The following is a 19,001-nucleotide window of genomic DNA, read 5'->3' on the forward strand; positions in this document are numbered from 1 at the left end:
AGTTAGTTGCTGTGGGGACCAAATACAGAGTTGATCCAGAACACTAATGCCTAATGCTCACCCTCAGCCTCAGAGTTGGCTTGGACCAGCAGGTGAAAGAAAAAAACACATTTTATTTAATATTGCAGCATCCCTCACCCTTCATGAGATTGAAGGAGGAGATGTCTTTGTAGCTGGCTGATTGGACAGAAAAGTGCAACAGAATCCTATTGACTGCAATGAATCCAAGGAGAGGGCCAATAATACCTTCCTTCCATATCCTAGGGTGACATTCTTTACTGGGAAGAAAAGCTCCTTCCTTACCCTTGGGATTAGAGTAGGACAGGGTTTGGAGGGCTTTCTGTGGATTCATGATAGTCACATTTTTGGGGGCTGAGAAAAAAAATTCCCCATCCCTGCCAGATTGATCTGGAAAGGGTGGGTGTTTTCCTCTCAGTAGCCAGGGACCGAGTGGGTTGGTTAGTCTGTTCAGTTTATTCTATCTCAGCTTGTCAGATGCGTAGGGCAAATCATTGTTCAAGAAGGCATTTGGCTCCCTGATCAGCTGGATTTGGAAGTGGATTAGCAGAAGACCTCTCATAAAGAAGGTTGGGAATGGGTCTGGGGCTCTTAATATCAGATACAGTGAGAAGACACCATTTCTTCCTCATCCACTTACCCTTGGTATGAATGGAGGGCAATGGAGTCCAAGAAACGGTACCAGGACCTGGTTAACAGGATGTGGAAGGGTTGATGTCAGCCCCCCACTAGGTGGTACGAATACAAAGGAAAGTTGTCCTGCACTGCATGAGTTGTTGACAAATTGTTCCCAGACACCATCAGCTCAGGATTAAACAAAGACTGTGAATGACTTGCCAATTACAAAACCAGTTTCTCCTCCCTTGGTTTTCACACCTCAGCTGCTAGAACAGGGCCTCATCCTCCCTGAATACACGCACAATACCCGCACGAGGAAATAAGGAAACAGATCAACAGAGCCAGACGTGTACCCAGAAGCCTCCTACTGCAAGACAAACCCAAGAGAGAAACCAACAGGACTCCACTGGCCATCACATACAGCCCCCAGCTAAAACCCCTCCAACGCATCATCAAGGATCTACAACCCATCCTGGACAATGATCCCACACTTTCACAGGCCTTGGGTGGCAGGCCAATCCTTGCCCACAGACAACCTGCCAACCTGAAACATATTCTCACCAGTAACTGCACACCACACCATAATAACTCTTGCTCAGGAACCAATCCATGCAACAAACCTCGATGCCAACTCTGCCCACATATCTACACCAGCGACACCATCACAGGACCTAACCAGATCAGCCACACCATCACTGGTTCATTCACCTGCACATCCACCAATGTAATATACGCCATCATATGCCAGCAATGCCCCTCTGCTATGTACATCGGCCAAACTGGACAGTCTCTACGGAAAAGGATAAATGGACACAAATCAGACATTAGGAATGGCGATATACAAAAACCTGTAGGAGAGCACTTCAACCTCCCTGGCCACACTATAGCAGACCTTAAGGTGGCCATCCTGCAACAAAAAAACTTCAGGACCAGACTTCAAAGAGAAACTGCTGAGCTTCAGTTCATCTGCAAATTTGACACCATCAGCTCAGGATTGAACAAAGACTGTGAATGGCTTGCCAATTACAGAACCAGTTTCTCCTCTCTTGGTTTCCACACCTCAACTGCTAGAACAGGGCCTCATCCTCCCTGATTGAACTGACCTCGTTATCTCTAGCTTGCTTGCTAGCACACATATATATACCTGCCCCTGGATATTTCCATTACATGCATCTGAGGAAGTGGGTATTCACCCACGAAAGCTCATGCTCCAAAACGTCTGTTAGTCTATAAGGTGCCACAGGATTCTTTGCTGCTTTTAAAAGAGCTAGGGAAGCTGAGGGCTGGACTGAAGGAGGCTGGACTGTGGTTGAAAGAGATCTGAGGGAGGGGGGCTAGATCAGAACTGGAGAGGAGTGAAAGGCATCTTGGGAGGAGCTGACTGTATGTAGGAGAATAATGAAAAAGTTGGATGGAAGCTAGGCAAGAGCTGGGGGATAGGGGCTAGATTAGGATTGTGGGGGCTTGGTTGTGTGTAGGGGGCAGATTTCAGAATCAGGAAGTTGGGCTCTAACCTATTTTTGCGCTAGAACCTTCTGGAACCTTGCTATGTACAAACATATACCCTGTCCCACCCCTTACACATCACTTTTGACTTTCTCTTCACTGGTTCTGAATACAGGGAAATGTAAGGGTGCTGGAATATTTCACATCATGCAGCTCCAGAAGTGCAAAGGTGTAGGAAGAAATCAGCTAACAGGGAAAAGTAAGAAGCTGCAAATTAAAGTAGGCCAGTACATACTTTAGTTTACACCTTAAAGACAATAGTAATATCTCTCTTTGAAGAAGATCCATGTAATTAACCTCACCAAAGGAGAATAAAAAAATGTGGTCCACCTGGATGACACTGAGCCTTTTTAATTATTGTATGTGGCAACTAGATACTCACTAGAGAAAAAAAGTGAAAGCAGATCAGGCCAGGAAGTGCAAAGACATGCTAACATATTCATAAAACAACTGAGATTGGAACGTTCTGAAAAGTTGTCTGAGTGTGGGCTAGGGTTGGTGAAGTGATGTCAGTTCTTTTACCCAACATGCTTAACCAAACCCTAATAGAGACACAGAACATGTATGTTGATGATATTTATATATCATAAGGCTAAGATCTAAAACCAACAACTAACACCCCTACCACACACACAATGGACCTTTCACTTTAGAACATTCACCCTCTGCCTGTAACACCAGCTGTTGATATCAGCAGAGTTTGAACGTTATCACATGACACGAGTATTAACTTTTGTACAGGGCAGTCATTAGGGGATAGCTAGCAGGGCAATTGCCTACGGTCCCATACAACAGGGGGGTCTGCGAAACTAAGTTGCGAGCAACAGGAAATTCGACTTCACCCCGCAGTGCAGGACTCAGGGTTCAGCTTTGGTGGGATTGGGGCCCACTCCTTAGTTTCTGCAAGGGGCCCCAGCGAATCTAATGCCAGTCCTGCTTTTATAACTCTGACCTGTGTCAGGTGACTCAGGCCAGGATATAAAGTTCACTTTCCTAACTACATTCCTGTGTGTCATACCAGTGCCAACTGTGTCAGGACCATGCCACTGCTGTATTCCTGTAACAGAAAGTTATTAAGGGTATTAAATGGCTCATCTACTAACTTCCGATTTGGCTACATGATAGGTGGCAGCTAGATGGGCTGAATGAGCATGCACTCAATTAAGCAGCATACCCCTAATGCCTTCTATCATCAAATATACAACTTTCAAGATCACTTGTTTAGTGAGATTTATTTTTTAAAAAACCTAAATTTTCTTTATCTCTCTGTCCTCAGCTGGTTTCTTCTTATGTTGAATGCAACAAAACGTCACTGCACTAGTCGTCAAAATGTTCAGGTTAAAGTAATCTTTAGATGGGTTGTCATAAACAGACAGTTAAGGGTTAATTCCTCTTTTACCTGTCAAGGATTAAGAAATTCACATAGCCTAGCTGACACCTGACCAGAGGAACCAATGGGGGACAAGATGTTTTCGTAAAGGGAGGAGGGAAATCAGTCTTGGTCTGTTCAGAAAAGTTTGTGCCAGAGTAAAGGATCCAGAAATCAGCCATCTAACATTTCCTAGAAGTAGTAAGTGTTTAGAGAAGGAATGTATTAGATGATGTTTATTTTCTTTTGTGACTTTGTTTTGCATAAGAGTGAGAATCAAATTGGGTGTCTTTGTATAACTAAAGTTTTTGCCCAGAGGGACATCCTCTGTGTTTTGAATCTGTTATCTATGAGAGTAGCTTGCATGCTAATCTCACAGAGGTATTCCTTTCTCCCTTTTCCTTTAATTAAAAGTCTTCTTTCAAAGAACCTGATTGATTTTTCCTTGTTTTAAGATCTAAAGGTTTTTTGGATCTGGGCTTACCAGGAATTGGTGGGAGGTGAATCAGTCTCAATCCTGCCAGGAAAAGGGAGCTAGAGACTGGGGAAATAATTTGGGGGAAGGCAGAGTTCCAAGTGGCTCTCCCCTAAGATTTGGAACGCGCTTGGTGGTGACAGTTTACTGTTAATCTAAGCTGGTAAATAAATTTAGGGGTAATCTCATGCAGGTCACTACATCTGTACCCTAAAGTTCAGAGTGGAGGTGACACCTTGACATGGGTCAAAGACCTAATTATGCCCTGAACATGAAAGTTGGGTTCTTTTTACAAGCAATATATTGATTCCCTGAGTTCCATAGCACTGAGCCTGCATCCATGAAATATAATTTAATGGATAAAACACGAGAGTTGATCAACTGTTCCACAAAACACAGATTAAAACTCAAATTATATCTTCCAACAACTCACTTCGTTTCAAAGGAAAAAAAATTCAACAATTACTTTAATTTTGAAATCTACATTGGCTAAAATGTTCTACAAAGACCTTGATTTATTGTCAGCTGAGAGGAAGATTTTTTCTTAAAGAAAGACTGACTCAATTATACATTTTTGAATGGTGAATATGTGTATGTTTAAGGTGTGTTACTATTTCTAATTGAATGCATTTTAAAGTAGCCTTTAAAAATTGCTAACTATCTAAAGAAGGTTTTCAGTATTAGAAAGTACAGCTATGATTCAGTAAAACAATTAAAAACATGCCTGACTTAAAACAGACGAGTTGTCCCATTGACATCAATTTACTTTAATGGATACAGTTTTACTTTAATTTAATGGATACAGGCCCATATAATTATTCTGGAAAGAAATGCAAACACTGTGGTGGGGGGGGACGGGAACATTTGGTATACTAATGTTACAAATAAATTAATAAGACTGGAGATGGCTCCTATGCATGATGCAGACATTTATCTCTGTCTTTATAGATTTCTCAGCACTGTTGCCCTTCCCTCTGTATCCTCAGAACACTGCTGCAGTTCAGCATCTCTTAAGGAAACTCTAGCCTTGCTGCAATTAAAATGTACTTTGATCATTGAACTGTTGAGTATCTGCTTTAAAATAACTATGTTAACATGTTTTATACATTTGGTAGGGGAGGAATGTCCCATATGGGAACTGTTAAGAACAAATTTACAAAAACTGTTTCAGCATTCTTGAACTAAAGCTGTGGATTGCTTCTGCTCTTCTCTTCAATGCCCAGTCGCTCTTGCCCTGTGCCTTCTTTGCCCTCACTTATCTACTGGGATGGGAGGCTGCACAGGGCCTTTGCATAGGGTAATAGTAGCCCTTCCTGAAAGTTCTCTAACCTGATGGGGATCTCTCCACTGCTTCTCACTCTCTTTTCTTTTTAAGAAACTGTTTATTTTATTCTCCATAGTGGTTCATTAGAACCATTAGCGGTTGTTTCTCATTAGTGAGCACACTCCCTTTAGTGACAATCTTTGCATTTTAATTTGAACTTTTGTTGCTGTCCACTAAAATTAAAGTGTTACGAAGGAGTCTTAATAACTATTTAAGCATCTACACTAGTTTGTAGGGAATCTATTTTAATCTGTACCAAAGCTTTTCTCTTTACTCCTACATTTTCTGCCTGGCTTTATCACTTCTGCTTTTTTTAAAAATTGGGCTGAAGAGCAGCTCAGGCAATTCAGTCATCCCCAAACCCTATCAGGCCTCCAAAGCAAGTCAGCTAATTTAATTTAGGAAATTTCCTATCAAAAACTCCACTCCTGCAATATGATCTGTTGTGGGTATGTGGAAACCTGCCAAAGTCATTAAGGATCTTTGCCTGATGAGGCAGCCACAACACTGGGTATACACTTCTAACCCGATATAATGCATTCCAATATAACGCGAATTCGGAACCGCTCCCCACTCCAGCTCATCTCTGCCTCCTCCTCTGAGCGCGCAGCCACCACTCCGCTTCTCCCACCCCTGCTTCCAGGCTTGCCGGGCCAAACAGCTGATTGGCACATCAAGCCTGGAAGGGAAGGAGGGAGGGAGAAGTGGAGCAGCGGCGGCATGCTTAGGGAGGATGTGGAGGCAGAGCGGAGGTGAGCTGGGGTAGGCAGTGGTGCCTCTGCCTACCCCAATATAACGCTGTATCACCTATAACATGGTGAGATTTTTTGGCTCCTGAGGATCACGTTATATTGAGGTAGAGGTGTAATTTGAATAGATCAGCTTCCTACATACAACAAAGGGAAGGGTAAGCTCCTTGGACTCTGCTATGAAGTAGTTTTAATGTAAGAAGAATATGATCTGAGTTTAAGAGAAAAGTAGTTCTTGAGACTGTGAAGTGAAGGAAATCATTCTTAATAGATTCCAAGCCAGCGGGGTCCATTGTGATTATCTAGTCTGACTCCTGTACAGTAAAAGCCAGATAAATTCCCAAAAATAATTCCTAGAACATATATTTTAGAAAAAAGATCCAATCTTGGTTTAGAAATTGTCAGCAATGGAGAATCCACAATTACCTTTGGTGAATTGTTCCACTGTCAAAAATGTGCATCTTATTTCCCATCTAAATTTGTCTAGTTCAACTTCTACCCACTAGATAGTGTTATAACTTTCCCTGCTAGATTGAGGATCCCATTACTAAACAATGTTCCCCGTGTAGGTACTTACGACTATAGTCAAATCACCCTTTAACGTTCTCTTTGTTAAGCTTAAGAGATAGATTGAGCTCTTGGAGTATATTGTTATAATACTTGTTTTCTAATCCTTTAATCACTTTCAGGGCTCTTCTCTGAACCCTCTCCATTTTACCAACATCCCTTGTGAACTGTAAATACCAGAATGGGACATTGTATTCTAGCAGCAAACACACCAGTGCCAAATACAGAAGTAAAATACTCTCTCATTCCCTATTCAAGATTCCTTTGTTTATGTATTTTAGGAATGCAGTTAGATCTTTTGGCCACAGCATCACATTGGGAGCTCATGTTCAGCAGATAATTCACCATGATACCCAGATCTCTTTCAGAGTCACTGCTTAAGGCCTAGATTTTTTGTTCCTAGATTTATACATTTATATTTGGCAATATTAGAACAATATTACAACATTATTAAAACACTATTAAAACACATTATCAACCAATTTACTAAGAAATCCAGATGGTGCTGAAACAGATGTCTGTCCTCTTCATTATTTAGTACTCCTCTAATTTTGGGTCATATGCAAACTGTGTCAGTGAGGATTTTATGTTTTGTTCCAGATGACTGATAAAAATGTTAAATAGCAAAGGGAAAAAGCCAATCCCTGTGGGATCCCACTGGAAACTGACCTTTCGAAAATGATTCCCCATTTACAGTTACATTTTGAGACCCATCACCTAGCCAGTTTTTATTCACTTTAGAGTGTACCATGTTAATTTTATATAGTACTAGTTTTAAATTGTTATGCAGTATCAAGTCAAATGCCTTATTGAAGTCTAAGTATATTACATCACCACAATTACCTTTATCAACCAAACTTATAATCGCATCAAAAAAGGAATCATCTTAGTTTAGTAGTATCTATTTTCCATGGACACACCCTGATTTGCATTAATTATATTACCCACCTTTAATTCTTTATTAACTGAGTCCTGTATCAGCCTCTCCATTATCTTGCGTGGGGTTGATATCAGGCTGATAGGTCTATAATTACTTAGGTCATCCTATGAAAACTTGGCATAACATTAACTTTCTTCCAATCTTCTGGAATTTCTCAGTGCTCCAAGACTTTTGAAAAAACAAACTCCTCAGATAGGTCTTTTGAAACTCTTGGATGTAAGCGTGATGCTGTATGATGGAAATATGACCACTTGTATCAATGATATTGCCACTGTTAGACAAGTTCAACAAATCTTGTACAAAGCACGTAATGTAAGGTATCAATGGAAAAGTTATGTTTTGCTAAGTATGATTATCCTGGTTATATGCAGTATCACTTTGTATCTGAAGTTACGAAATTGGCTGTATACCTGTATGACCATTGTGTTTATTCCTCGGGTAATACCCATGAAATAGTTTAACCCAGTCTAGCCAGCACATTGTGAATGGACCTTTCAAGCTTGATTGCCCACTAAGGGCACTTTACTCTCACAATTAGCCATAGAAGAAACTCTTTCCACCCAGATATTTCTTTCTGCTGATGCCTAAGACTCTCAAGGGCCAATTGTGAGTCATCAAGCCATGTAATGATATGTGATATACTTGTGTGACCCTGGACTCTATTTTGTGCCAGTAACTTTCCACAAAATGGGCTGTGAGCTTTTTTTGAAACAGAAAAGTTTCCAGGCACATGGCAAAGGGTAAACAGCCCCCTGGAATAACACCATTTTGCCTCTTTCCTCCTCTTATGCTCTGGATTGTGGATTTACAACTAAAATCAACATATTTGGCTATGGACTGAGGACTTTTCCATCTTCTGGAAATACCAAAGACTTTACAAGCCAGGAGTCCATAACATCACTGCTGTTACCCTGATATAAGAACATTGTCATTATTGTAGGTGTAGGACCTATTAAACATGTAAACTCTCTTCTCCTTGTCTTTATTAATAAATCTTTAGTTTTTAGTTACTAAAGCGTTGGTAGTAGCTTGATTATTGGGTAAGACCTGAGTGATATATTGACCTAGAGGTGTGGCTGATCTCTTGAGATCAGAAGAACCCCTTGTTTGATTAAACTGATTTTCAGTAACCACTCATCACAAAATCTGGTGTCTTGGTGGTGAGATAAGGGCTGGAATGCCTAAGGAGACTGCATTTTTGACTTCTTGTTTATCAATGTGATGAGACAGAAGTTTACTTTGGTGTAATCTAATGATAGAATAACCATCGGTGTGGGGTGAATCTTCCCTATTTCTCAGCAGTTTGTCCCAAATCTGTCATTCTCAGCTGTGACCTATTGGGGCACGGTGACAGTAAGTATCTAGACTTATTATTATTATTATAGACTTGCTGATTCAAAAATGTCTAATGTTGGTAGTTTCTGTTTAACATCCTCCCATAATATTAGAGGAATGGAGAGCTTTATCATCATCATATGATGAGACTATAGTGTCTGGTTTATTCCCCAAACATATAATAGAAAAAAAGTTTTGAACACATCTGCCTTTTCTGCATTATTTATGATAATTCTACCATTTACATCTAATAATGGGCCAATATCATTGTTAGGATTGTTTTTCTTCCTAATATATTTTTAAAGCTCCTGATTGTCTTTTTGTCCCTTTGTTTTCCTTGTCAATTTTCTATATTTCCTAAAAATAATGATGCATTACTATCAACTTCCCCTTTCTTCCATTTGTTATATATTTACTTTATTTTATTTTTTTATAGCTGTCTTCACTGCCCCAATAAACCAGATTGGTTTTTTAACCAGCAGAGCCTTCTTCCTCAGTTGTGAGATTGTGGCTTTTGGGGCCTCTAGTAAGGTATTCTTAAATTATTCCCAATTATCATTCACATTTTTCTTTTTCCCTTCCAACTGTTTTGGCTCATAATAGTTTTTTAGTTGTGTACAACTGGACCTATTAAAGCACCTAGTATATATATTACCGGTATGGATTTCATTCTGCTTGCATATTATAAATGTCATCAAGTCATGATCATCTACCATTAAGATTAGTTCTGTGTTCAGTTTCTCTTTATCTGTTAAGACAAGTTCTAATAAAGAATTCTGCTGGCTGGAACACTTTTTTGAGTTAGGAAATTGTCCATTATAATGTTTAAAAATTGCAAGGATGTTTTAGTACTGGAAACTAGAGACCACCAGCATCTGTCACTGAAACTGGAGTCCTCCATGATCAAAAAGCTTTCTTTCCTGTGAAAGGGGGTGGTCATCTTGTTCTCTAATGGTAGGCTTGTCTAGAGCAGACATCCACTAATATCCCATGCTGAGCTTTATCTGTTAGCACATTGATCCATAAGAGTTCAAGATCATTTTCAAGTTGTCAGTGACTGGTAAACAAGTTATGTCATTTTTTACATAAATTTCCACTCTTTCTCCCTCCCGTCCCACTCAATGCTTCCTAAATGGTTTATAACAATTGGTTTTAACATTCCAACTTGAGAATCATCCCTCTAAGATTCCTGTTCTTGTTTGTCATAGACTTAGTGTATAGGCAATTCAAGAATTTCGTCTTTTCATGTCCTTTGGTTTCCCGATTAATTTCATTCTCACTATCTTGTTTCTTGAACTCAGCATTCATACCTTCCTTCTTTTTTCCCTCCCCTTTTGCTGTTAGTTTAACACCTGCTTAATTACTCTAGTCAGACTATCTTCAAGGAGATTGGTCTCCCTTCTACTGAGGTGAAGGCTCTCCCTATAGAATGTCCCACAATACCAAAACACTCTAGTATACACCACTTACCTAACCAGTGGCTCACTTCCAGAATATTCTGTCTTCTTTCTCTTGTGTGAGTAATTCTACAGTTGACGATTCTCTTGATTAAACATTTTTAGGCAGCTAGTTAGGGAACAGAGACAATACCATGTGAAGAACTGCCCCATTAGGGGAGGTTTTGGAACAAATTGATGAATTAAACAGCAATAAGTCACCAGGACCAGATGTTGTTCACCCAAGAGTTCTGAAGGAACTCAAATGTGAAATTGCAGAATTACTAACTCCAGTCTGTAACCTATCATTTAAATTAGCCTCTGTACCAGATGAACGAAGGATAGCTAATGTGACGCCAATTTTTAAAAAGGGCTCCAGAAGGGATCCTGGCAATTACAGGCCTGAAAGCCTGACTTCAGTACCGGGCAAACTGATTGAAACTATAATTAAGGACAATATTGTCAGACATATAGATGAACATAATTTCTTGAGGGAGAGTCAACATGGTTTTAATAAAGGGAAATCATGCCTCACCAATCTATTAGAATTCTTTGAGGGCATCAACAAACATGTGGACCAATGTCCCTCACCAAAAGCTCTTATGCAAAGTAAGCTGCCACAGGATAAGAGGGAAGGTGCTCTCATGGATTGGTAACTGGTTAAAAGAGAGGAAACAAAGGGTAGGTATAAATGGTCAGTTTTCAGAATGGAGATAAATAGTGGAGTCCCGCAGGGGTCTGTTCTGGGACCAGTCCTATATAACATATTCATAAATGATCTGGAAAAAGGGATAAAGAGAGAGGTGGCAAAATCTGCAGATGATACAAAATTACTAAAGAAAGTTAAGACCCAGACAGACTGTGAAGAGCTACAAAAGAATCTCTCAAAACTGGGTATAATGCACATTGGAAAGCATAATCCCAAACATATATATATGTTTGGATTGGAAAGCATAATCCCAAACATATATATATATGCTTTCCAATGTGCATTATACCCAGTTTTGAGAGATTCTTTTGTAGCTCTTCACAGTCTGCCTGGGTCTTAACTTTCTTTAGTAATTTTGTATCATCTGCAAATTATATATATATATAAAAATGATGGGGTCAAAATTAGCTGTTAGCAGTCAAGAAAGAGATCTTGAAGTCACTGTGGATAGTTCTCTGAAAACATCCACTCTGCAGTGGCAGTCAAAAAAAAGCGAAGAGAATGCTGGGAATAATTAAGAAAGAGATAGATAATAGTACAGAAAATATCATGTTGCCTCTATATAAATCCATGGCATGCCCACGTCTTGAATACTGTGTGCAGATGTGGTCACCTCATCTCAACAAAGATCTATTGGAATTAGAAAAGCTTCAGAAAAAGACAACAAAAATGATTAGGGGTATGGAAAGACTTCGGTATGGGGAGAGATTAATAAGATTGGGACTTTGCAGCTTGGTAAAGACATGACTCGGGGGGATATGACAGAGCTCTATAAAATCATGACTAGTGTGGAGAAAGTAGATAAGGAAGTGTTGTTTACTACTTCTCATAACACAAAAACTAGGGGTCACCAAATGAAATTAATAGGAAGCCGTTTAAAACAAATAAAAGGAAGTATTTCTTTACACAATGCACAGTCAACTTGTGGAACTCCTTGCCAGAGGTTGTTGTGAAGGCCAAGAACATAACAGGGTTCAAAAAAAACCCAACTAGATACATTCATGGAGGATAGATTCATCTCTGGTTATTAGCCAGGATGGGCAAGAATGGTGTCCCTAGCCTCTATTTGCCAGAAGCTGGGAATGAGTGACAGGGGATGGATCACTTGATGATTACATGTTCTGTTCATTCCCTCTGGGTCACCTGGCACAGGTTACTGTCAGAAGACAGGATAATGGGCTAGATGGACCTTTGGTCTGACCCAGTAGGCCAGGGGAAGGCAAACTCTGGCACGTGGCTCACCAGGGTAAGCACCCTGGTGGGCTAGGCCAGTTTGTTTACCTGCCGCGTCAGCAGGTTTGGCTGTTTGTGGCTCCCACTGTCCGCGATTCGCCATCCCAGGCCAATGAGGGCTGAGGGAAGCGGTGCGGATGAGGGATGTTCATATACACTTCATATTCTGATATTTGTTTGTATAAGCAACTCAGTGACGACCCCTCAACAGCAAATACCTTCATAGATGTAAGAGACAAATTCCTGCCACTTTTGCACTTCAGCGGGGCCAGGATGTCAGCCCAGGATCAGTTTGCAAAGATCTATGGATAGCTACATTGACAATTGATACTAGAAATAATGAACCAGCTTCATTTAGGAGAATAGTCCAAGAAAGGGTTACACCACTTATTTTAAAATAAGAAAAAGAAAACTGTAATAAACGTGATAGTGACTTTATTGAGCAATAGTTGTTTAAAAATATTTTTCCCAGGATAGAATTGTTACTTTTCTTGTGAAATAATGTCTTCAATCTTGGTCTTCAGATATTTTATCATAATCTCAGTAAATGTTTCCTTTTGGAACACTGTTTTATCATGATTGCCCTTACAAATAGTTACTATTTATAATACCGAATATTTGTAGTTGTTGTATGCAGAGCTGTAGTCATGCTGGTCCCAGGACATTAAAGAGATGAGGTGTGTGAGGAAATATCTTTTATTGGACCAACTCATCTCTCTCATCAACAAAAGTTGATCCAATAAAAGATATTTCCTCACCCACATTGTCTATTTGTAATTGTGACAATTTCGGTCATTGGATATAGCCATGCTATTGAACAGCCAGTGACAACAATGGAAATTTGGTCCATCTCCTTCTTCCATAAAACAAACTGCAGGAAGAAGAAGCAGTTAGAGGCATAAGAGTTCAGATGTTTGCAATGCATGTTATGACTATTGCAGCAGCTGTTCTTTGAATCCCCAGAATATACCATGTTCATCTAAACTCTAAATCTGAACAGCAGATACTTGGGAAAAAAATACATGTCTGAACCCCCCAAAGGGGAGAAAAAAGCAGAAAATATCACTACAGAATAATACAAAAGTGAAATTTGGGACTGGTCAATCTGCAGGACCACTTGTGTCTCTTATTAGGAAATCACCTCAAAAACAAAAATCAACCCCTTATATGAAAAACCGGAAAGAAGCCCTGCACAGTTACTTCAAAGGATATTTTTCATCTTTGAAACAAAAAAGGGATGTGGGGAAACCTGAAACCTATTTTGCTACACCAAGAGTTATGTGCCATCCACAGGAAATGCATCCATGACAACATGCTACTGATGGATTTTCTGATGCCATCAAACCACATTTAGATTTAGAGCTGTGCAAAATTATAAATGTCCACTTGATCTTGATCTTAAGCCCATTCAGTGAGTGGGACTTTTCCCAATGACTTCAATATACTTTGGATCAGGGCCTTAGAGTATTCTTATACAACAATAGTAGTTCCTGAAATTTGATTTTTTTCAGATATCAGTGAAGATATGATCCTTTTACTTTCTTTTGCTATGGTGAGAATTTAGACACACAATTTTAATGAACACTATGCTCTCCCTTTTTCTCCCATTATTCAATCGTGTTTGAAAAATTTATATTTGGAAAATAAAATAAAATAAAATAAAATAAAATGAAGAGCAAAGAGGTTAAATAGAAAAAAATTGATTGATTTTGTTAAGAGACTCATTCAACTAGACTGAATTGAACAGGATCTATTTTTCATAAACCCATGTTGATTTGCATTAATTACATTACCTGTCCTTAATTCTTTATTAATCGAGTCCTAGATCAACCTCTCCAATATCTTGTGTGGGATCAATAACTGAAACCACACAATCAAGCAGGAGGGGGAGAATTTAAATTGATACCTGGTTCCCTAGAAATTCTAGCCACATCACAGATTTTTAATCAGGATATATATTAAATTCCACATATTATGTAATTAGGGAACACTTCCTCTGCTTGATTACATGGTGCAGTGGTGATGACGGTGGAATAAGTAGCCATATAAACAACTTGACCCTTTTTTGGCTGTCAAATATGTATATAATGAATTATTCAAAGATCAAGACCCATAGCCTACATTTTCAGAAGTGATTCGTGATTTTAAATGCCCCATTCTTGGGAACTCAACATGAGATACATGAAAGGGTCTTGATTTTTAGAGGGTGGGTGCACATTCTGAAAATCAGGCTACTTTAAGGTGTCTCAAATTCAGCACTTAAAAACAAGCCACCCCAAATCACTAGCCACTTGTGAAAAATTAGACCAAGGGCTTTCATACAGTAAACAAAAGTTAAATAATTTGTAGCAGGTGGAATCACTTTGTTTTGTTTTGTAATTTCATTGCAAATAATATGCTACACAGTTTGGAGAAGGAAACAAAATCAAATAACGAGACAGAGCTGGGATAGAAGAGAAGTAACAATAAGTCTAAAAGCACTTAGCTTATTATGAAGGAAGATTGACATTAGGAATGACAAAAAATCAGCTTCCAATGAACTGTTCTGGAAGATATCCCAAAACACCAAGTGCTATATGCCTAAAACACCAACTCCATGATAGCAGTATATTGGTTAGCACGCCTCTAATCATGCAACCTGCTATTTCTATGTTGGCATATTATTTCATTTGCTTATCAAAGGGGTCAGCAACCTCTGGTATGCGGCTCGCCAGGGTAGACACGCTGGCGGGCTGGGCCAATTTGTTTACCTGCAGCATCGGCAGATTTGGTCAATTGCGGCTCCCACTGGCCACGGTTCACCATCCCAGGCAAATAGGGGCGACAGGAAGCAGTGGCCAGTACATCCCTTGGCCCACACCGCTTCCCACAGCCTCCATTGGCCTGGGACGGTGAACAGGTAAACAAACAAACTAGCTCATCCCACCACGGTGCTTACCCTGGTGAGCTGCATGCCAGAGGTTACCCACTCCTGGCTTAAGAACATAAGAACATAAGAAGGGCTGTACCGGATCAGACCAAAGGTCCACCTAGCTCAGTATCTGTCTATCGACAGTGGCCAATGCCAGGTGCCCCAGACGGAGTGAAGCTAACAGGCAATGATCAAGTGATCTCTCTCCTGCCATCCATCTCCATCCTCTGATGAACAGAGGCTAGGGACACAATTCTTTACCCTTCCTGGCTAATAGTCATTTATGGACTTAACCACCATGAATTTATCCAGTTCCCTTTTAAACATTGTTATAGTCCTAGCCTTCACAACCTCCTCAGATAAGGAGTTCCACAAGTTGACTGTGCGCTGCGTGAAGAACTTCCTTTTATTTGTTTTAAACCTGCTACCTATTAATTTCATTTGGTGACCCCTAGCTCTTGTATTATGGGAATAAGTAAATAACTTTTCCTTATCCACTTTCTCCACATCACTCATGATTTTCTATACCTCTATCATATCCCACCTTAGTCTCCTCTTTTCCAAGCTGAAGAGGCCTAGCCTCTTTAATCTTTCCTCGTATGGGACCCTCTCCAAACCCCTAATCATTTTAGTTACCCTTTTCTGAACCTTTTCTAGTGCTAGAATATCTTTTTTGAGGTGAGGAGACCACATCTGTACGCAGTATGCGAGATGTGGGCGTACCATGGATTTATATAAGGGCAATAATATATTCTCAGTCTTATTCTCTATCCTCTTTTTAATGATTTCTAACATCCTGTTTACTTTTTTGACTGCCTCTGTGCACTGCATGGACATCTTCAGAGAACTATCCACGATGACGCCAAGATCTTTTTCCTGACTTCTTGTAGCTAAATTAGCCCCCATAAAGGAGTAGAAAAAGATAGGAAGAGCAGATATCCACCAATGACTTCTGCAGTTGGAAAGAATAAATAATGTGGTAAATGCCCTTCCGGCCCTAATGGTTGATCCATGGACTTATGTTTTCCCATCAGTCCTTTGTGGAACTCATAAAATCCTGTCTCATGTTCATAACAAAATTCTGACTTTTTTAAATTGGCTTTGAAAGTGTACTGTTAATCCCATCTCAAGTACTGTATATGGTTTCAGAAACTTCTTTTCTGACCAGTGAGAAAAGATTGTAGTTATAGTTGCTTTAAAGCAGTGGTTCTCAACCAGGGGTACATGTACCCCTGAGGATATGCAGAGGTCTTCCAGGGGACATATGAGCTCATCTAGATATTTGCCTAGTTTTACAACAGTCTACAGAAAAAATACTAGCAAAGTCAGTACGAACTAAAATTTCATATACACAATGACTTGCTTATCCTACCCTATATACGATACACTGAAAGGTAAGTACAATATTTATATTCCAATTGATTCATTGTATGTAATTATAGTGTAAAAATGAGAACATAAACAATTTTTCAGTAATAGTGTGCTGTGATACTTTTGTATTTTTATGTCTGATTTTTGTAAGAAAATTATTTTTAAGTGAGGTGAAAGTTGGTGGTATGCATGACAAATCATCTCTTGAAAGGGGTACAGTCAAGAGCCACTGCTTTAAAGGACTTGAAGTACATGGTACTCATCTTCTTTTCCAGGCCTTTAAAAGGGAATCTAGTTAAATGTTTGACAATTGGTGGTTAAACACTGGAATAAATTGCCTAAAGTGGTTGTGGAATCTCCCTCTCTGGAGATATTTAAGAGTAGGTTAGATAAATGTCTATCAGGGATGGTCTAGACAGTATTTGGTCCTGCCATGAGGGCAGGGGACTGGACTCGATGACCTCTCGAGGTCCCTTCCAGTCCTAGAGTCTATGAATCTATGAATTGCTGTAATAATACTCAAGACAGACACTGTATAACACCTTTCATTCTAAACAATAAACTGATACTAAATTGGGAGGAGTGGTATATACACTGGAGGGTAGGGATAGGATACAGAGGGACCTAAACAAATTAGAGGATTGAGCCAAAAGAAATATGATGAGGTTCAGCAAGGACAAGTGCAGAGTTCTGTACTTAGGATGAAAGAATCCCATGCACTGTTACAGACTAGGGACCGAATGACTAGGCAGAAGTTGTGCAGAAAAGGACCTAGGGGAAACAGTGGATGAGAAGCCAGATATGAGTAAACAGTGTGCCCTTATTGCCAAGAAGGCTAACGGCATTTTGGACTGTATAAGTAGGGCCATTGCCAGCAGATCGAGGTGAGGTTTCATCTAGAAGAATGCAGATAAATTGGAAAGAGTCCAGTGGAGGGCAACAAAAATGATTATGAGGCTGGAGCATATGACTTATGAGGAGAGGCTGAGGGAACTGAGATTGTTTAGTCTGCAGAAGAGAAGAATGAGTGGGGATTTGATAGCTGCTTTCAACTACCTGAAAGGGGGTTCCAAAGAGGATGAATCTAGACTGTTCTCAGTGGTGCCCGATGATAGAACAAGGAGTGATGGTCTCAAGTTGCAGAGAGGGAGGTTTAGGTTGGATATTAGCAAAAACTTTTTCACTAGGAGGGTAGTGAAGCACTGGAATAGATTTCATAGGGAAGTGGAGGACTTTCCTTCCTTAGAGGTTTTTAAGATCAGGCTTGACAAAGCCCTGTCTGGGATGATTTAGTTGGGAATTGGTCCTGCTTTGATCAGAGGGCTTGGACTAGATGACCTCCTGAGGTCCCATCCAACCCTGATATTCTATGATTCACACCCCTGTGAGTTATTGTCATTAAGTTAGTAGTACTGATGCCATTTTACAGAGAGTTTAAATAATTTGCCTAGGATTATAAATGGAAGCAGAGTTAGAGGTGGAATTGATGTTTGGTAGTCCAACTGGAAACTATTAGATTGCCTACTTTCATGGTGTGTTGTGTGTGTGTGGGCAAACATTTCCTTTCATCCCAATCCATATCCCCTGATTTTTTAAATTGAGTTCTAGGTTCCAACAACTCTAAAGACTCTAAGCAAAACTCATTGACATTCACCTGATGTTTTGTTAAACCCATCAGGCACTACAAATGTTATATGATTTTGATGCAAGACAATAAATCGGTCCAGATTCACACAGGTCCAAGTGCATGTGAAAGGCACATGAATCTTTCAACAAATCTTGTCTGAGTTTCAAGTCTGTAATGAGACACAACACCAGGTGACTTTTACTTTGTTTAGGGTTTTGCTGTGAATATTTGCATAAGCATTTCTCAAGAGTTCCTGACTTCCAGTCCTGTACCAAGACAGCTCTCATTTATCTCTCTTTATAAAAAGTTATCCTTGTCCTGAAATGATTGCAAATCAAATGCTAATTGATGTCCCTAATCTCAAAAATTTCTTGCTTGTTATTACCACTGTATGGTGCATGAAATGTAAAGACAAGTTCTTCCCCAAAGACTTATAATGTAAAAGACAGGCACAAGAAATGCAGAGGATTGATAGGGATTTTTTAAATCATTATTAGAATTCAGTCCTAAAAAATCAGCTGTAATATCCAGGTGTTTCACAAGAGTTAGATTGTGGGCATAGGCAAAATAAATTGGTATCAAGGAGGGAGTTGAATGAGGAAGGCGTACGTTCTTGCTCCGCTGGGATTGGAAGGTTGTTCCATGCTTAGTACTACCATGGAAGAAGGCACAGAAATGGAAATGGAAGAAGGAAATGAGCAGGGCATTGAGGCTGGCATCACTGAACTGGAATTCAGGATGTAGGGGATGCAATTAAAAGTGAGATCTGAGATGTAGGTTAGGGAAGAGTTGTGGAGGGCCTTGAAGGCAAGA

Source organism: Gopherus evgoodei, chromosome 1 (assembly GCF_007399415.2).
Source record: "Gopherus evgoodei ecotype Sinaloan lineage chromosome 1, rGopEvg1_v1.p, whole genome shotgun sequence".
NCBI lineage: Eukaryota > Metazoa > Chordata > Testudines > Testudinidae > Gopherus > Gopherus evgoodei.